At 44.1% G+C, this 4997-nt stretch overlaps 1 pseudogene; it reads left to right on the forward strand.

The window, feature by feature from the left end:
* Positions 1-1388: 1388 nt before the first annotated feature.
* LOC138516481 (isocitrate dehydrogenase [NADP] cytoplasmic pseudogene) lies at positions 1389-3023 on the forward strand (annotated as a pseudogene).
* The last annotated feature ends 1974 nt before the right edge of the window (positions 3024-4997 follow it).

A 4997-nucleotide genomic window follows, 5' to 3' on the forward strand; every position in this document is an offset into this window, starting at 1 on the left:
CTCCTGGATCTCTGCACTGGTCCTAGCAAAAGTTCTTGGCAAGGGATTCAAGCAGCTCGCCCGGCTGTGAGTAGCTTGCAATGATTTGAGGCCTGCTGCAGAGAACTCAGCTTGTGGTTTTAGGCCTCTGATTTAGGTTCTAAAGTATAAGTTCTAGGTTCTGGAGTATGTAGCTGGAGTCAGTCTGGAACTGGTATCTTCTGGATGTTGTGTGGTCCGGCAAAACGCTCCGCAGCAACTGGATTTGAATGCCCTCTCTAGCTTCCAGTGGCTCTTTTTATGTCTTTTGAAAGTGGGTGTGTGCCTGGGCCTAGCTAAGCCTGCCCCTCTCTACTTGTCATTGGCCCAATTCTCCCCTCTCCCATGATTGGGGGAAGGAAATGTGAGTCAGAGTGATGCTGTAGGTTTTATGGGTCAGAGGATCCTCCCCTGGTCAGTTTGCCCACAAATCTATATTTGCTTCAAATACATCCTTCCCAGATATACAACTTGTTGAAATTACATGTGCACATTATATATTCCTTATGGTCCATGCTTGTCCGCCTCTGATCCTCCTGGGGGCTTGCATTAAAAAATGACAACATTTTGCGCTTTTTAACTGGTTTTGCAATATCGGACATTTACCCAAATTTACACACATGTGTGCAAGGAGTATGGACATGAATTGATGAAGTGTCAGATTTTTAACATGCAGACATTTGGAGTGAGACCCTATTTTCCGCTAGCAAACTCCAGAATACACCACAGGGTCCTAACACATCTCAAAATGTTCACAGAAAAATCACAAAAATAATGATATTACTTATATAATTCTGACAAGTCCGCACTATGAGTTATCTATCTTTTTAAAATTATGCTCTGGCCCAGATGGGTGTGGTTTAGGTTCCAAAGCACATGGGGGAAGCTTCTGCCTGTCCCCGCCTCCAGCTCGGGTGGCTCCCAGAGACACTTCTCCTCCCAAGAGGAAGCCACTTTTACGACGCCCCCAATATTACATTTGCCTGAGTCCAGGACAGGCCTTTGTTCACCTCCCTGTAGTCCCCAGCTGCTCCACCCCTAATCTAATCAGAGAGGTGACAACTCCTTTTGGCAAGGGGAAGAGTGGCTGAGCAGGTTTTAACTCCTGTGGGGGTAGATGTCAGGAAGAATTGGAATCTCTTTAAGCCAGTTTTCAGCTAAAATGTCACTTTTTGTTCCCCAATTTAAGTCAATACAATGTTTACATATGCAGCTAGAATGCTGATTCTAAGTTCAAAACTATGACATTGTAACAGTTACAAACTATGTGACACTCAAAAGTAGGTCACTCAGTTAATTTAAAAAAATAGCTTTTTTTGCCTGGCTGTTCTTGACCTTCTTCTATGTCTATCAAGTCCATAGACTGCCGCAGTTCTGAGTTCATTTGGTCACTGCTGCTAAAGGCTGAAAGAAGAAGGAGGTGGTAACTAGAGAGGACGCACCCTGCATTGGAATAAAGAGACGGCAGTGTCTCCTCTTACAGCCTTTAACACCGACAACCAGAATGAAGAAAATCAATGGCGGCTCAGTGGTGGAAATGCAGGGTGATGAGATGACCCGGGTGATTTGGGATCTTATTAAGGAAAAATTCATCGTGCCTTACGTACATTTGGATCTGCACAGCTATGACTTGGGCATGGAGAACCGTGATGCCACGAATGACCAGGTCACTATTGACGCAGCAGAGGCCATTAAGAAGTACAATGTGGGTATCAAGTGTGCCACAATCACACCGGACGAGAAGAGGATGGAGGAGTTCAAGTTAAAGCAGATGTGGAAGTCTCCAAATGGAACAATACGAAACATCCTAGGAGGCACGGTTTTCAGGGAGGCTATCATCTGTAAGAACATCCCACGACTGGTCCCAGGATGGATCAAACCCATCATCATTGGGCGTCATGCCTACGGAGATCAGTACAGGGCAACAGACTTTGTTGTCCCTGGCCCAGGAAAAGTGGAGCTCACGTACACACCAACAGATGGCAGTGCACCAGTCAATTATATAGTTCATAATTTTGAAGATGGAGGTGGTGTGACTCTTGGAATGTACAACACTGACAAGTCCATCGCTGAATTTGCACATAGTTCCTTCCAGATGGCCTTGTCTAAAGCATGGCCGCTCTACATGAGCACTAAGAATACCATCCTGAAGAAATATGATGGGAGGTTCAAAGACTTCTTTCAGGAGATCTACGAGAAGGAATATAAACCACAATTTGAAGCCAAGAAAATCTGGTATGAGCACAGACTGATTGATGACATGGTGGCCCAAGTCATGAAATCGGAGGGAGGTTTTATCTGGGCATGCAAGAACTATGACGGGGATGTGCAGTCTGACTCTGTGGCGCAAGGGTATGGTTCTCTTGGCATGATGACAAGCGTGCTCATCTGTCCAGATGGTAAGACTGTAGAAGCAGAGGCTGCACATGGTACCGTAACCCGTCACTACCGCATGCATCAAAAAGGGCAAGAAACATCTACTAATCCTATTGCCTCCGTTTTTGCATGGACTCGAGGCCTGGCTCACCGAGCTAAACTGGATAACAACAAAGAGCTTGCCAACTTTGCCACAGCCTTAGAACATGTCTGCATTGAGACAATAGAAACTGGATTCATGACTAAGGACTTGGCAGCTTGCATTAAAGGTTTACCAAATGTACAGCGTTCAGACTACTTGAACACATTTGAATTCATGGATAGAATTTCTGAGAACTTGAAACTAAAACTGGCATCACCGCCGAAGCTTTAAGACTTGCGCAGGAACATGCCATGAAGCTAGAGCTACTTGAAGCAACACCTAATATAGCTCCTTGTAACATGTCAGAGTAATTTCCTCGACGTTGAAAGAAATATCAGCATTGTTTCATTTGTGTATTCAATTGGTGTAGATCTGTCTTCTTAAAGATAGAAACATTACCTCCAAAAATCACAAATAGTCTCATTTTTGGCTGTGATCCGTAGGCCACCCAGAAATGCACTTTTAGGAATACAAGATTTGCACCTTTTATTCGCAAAATTGACACTTTTATGAATAAAAGGCTTTAATTTAAACATTTCGATTTTGGTGGTTTTAATCCAGTTTCAGTTAGGCTGCTGACATGCACAGCTCAGCCAGTTTTGTTATGAACATTGTTTTGGGCTCTTCATCTTCCCAGATTTTATATGCACACATACTTCATTCTGCCAGATGTCCGCTGGTGTTCAGTGAGATTTTTGGATGTGTTGCAATGTTTGAAAATAGGCATTTTGAGCTGGCATTCAGAGAAACCAAAGGTAATTTTAAAGCGTTTTTGAGCTAACAGGCGCTGCTGTTTTACCTTTGGCACCCATTCCACTTGTGGCACCCTGGCCCATCATGCTCGCACTGGTGGGTGGCAAGTTAGGCAGCCATTTTGGTGTATGCATAAACTGCGTGGTTCTCCTGGATTCTGGCGCACATGTGGGCTTTTTGGCCATCTTGGATTTTCTAAGACCACAGCACCAAATGTTGCAGCATGATAGCTCAAACGTGGGTCAGGACACCCAACACACATACCAATTTGCAATCATTAGCTCATATCAACATTACTCCCCAAACAAACACAATGAGTGCAATCAGACTCTGCTTCCTAGTAAATTAAATAAGTCACATCTATTTGGCCAACATCGGCACCTGTTACTTGTAACACAAAACATCATAGTACATTTGGGATGAGAATCGAGCACAAGAATTGTGCCAGCCCCAACAAGAGTGCATTGACAATACAAAGTGCCTTCAATTGGAAGTCTTCTTCTTGGGCAGCCAGGGCAGGACGTGCAGAGGATGGCTCATGCAAACATGGTGGCTTGCCTACGGCATTAACCTAGCTGCAATAGTTTGATTGAGTAGCTGTTGAAGAAGATACTTTAATCGACTGAGTTAATGGAAATATCTATAGTTTAGGCACAAAGAACTAATAACTGTGAGCACTGCTTTTGAAGTTGTGATATTAAACCCAGAAAGAATTTTCTTGGTGTGTTGAAGAGGAAAGAAGCAGGAAAGGGCCACAGGAGAAATCTAAACAAAAAGTGAGAGCGTGAAATAAACCCTTAGCCCTAGATTTTAGACATATACAAAGGGCTTATGGAGGGGGGCGTGGGGCAGAGGTTTCAGGCAGGATTTGATTTGTATCAACCAGAGGTTTGATGGTTCTTTGAAAGTAGCCTAATGCTTACTGCTGTGATCCTCAGCCTGCTGGGTTCCATCCATCCCCTCCCTTTAGAGGCCATAGAGTTGTAAACCTGTGTAGTGGAGGCACAGAGGTCTCCGTCCTACCAAAGGGGGAAAAGTGAAAGACATGAAACTGATCCAGGACATGCTTGTTAAAACATTAAAAATAACCTTGAGAAACGTCATAGGTCGAGAGGCAGGACAAGCATGTAACAGGTGATAAGGACATTGACGGCAACCTGCAAAGGAGATACATACATGGAATGCCACATATGAGACAGAAAAGAGGAGTTACTGCCAAGTGCCCATCCCGGCACTCTTATTTCAGAGAGCTTGGGGATGTGATAGAGTGACCAACAGTGATGAAAGCTCTACCAGTGTCCATGGCTCTCTCTAGATTTAGGGCATACATCGGTAAGGGCTGTGTCTTCCTGCCTGGTCAAAACCTAGCCTGAAGACTATCCGGCGCATCAAAAGAATCAAGTAAGTCCATGACCTGAAAGGTGAACCTTTCTTTCATGAGTTTGCAGAGGTGCATAGAAGGGAGATTAATGAACAGTTGCCTGGCACTGAAGAGTCTAGACAGGGCTGGGTTTCTAATGGCTTGTGATAACATTCCCTCTCACTGCTGTTCTTTTCAAGCTCATTCCTTTAAATGTAGTAGCAGGTATCCCTGTAAACATGAGGTGTAAGTTCACTTAACACATTTGGGCAACATAAAATCACTGGTGTCCAGTCAAATGGTCGAAAATAAAAGATCGGATGACCATTTGATCGACAGTCAAATGGT

Source organism: Ambystoma mexicanum, chromosome 6q, assembly GCF_040938575.1.
Source record: "Ambystoma mexicanum isolate Mex_15411 chromosome 6q, UKY_AmexF1_1, whole genome shotgun sequence".
NCBI lineage: Eukaryota > Metazoa > Chordata > Amphibia > Caudata > Ambystomatidae > Ambystoma > Ambystoma mexicanum.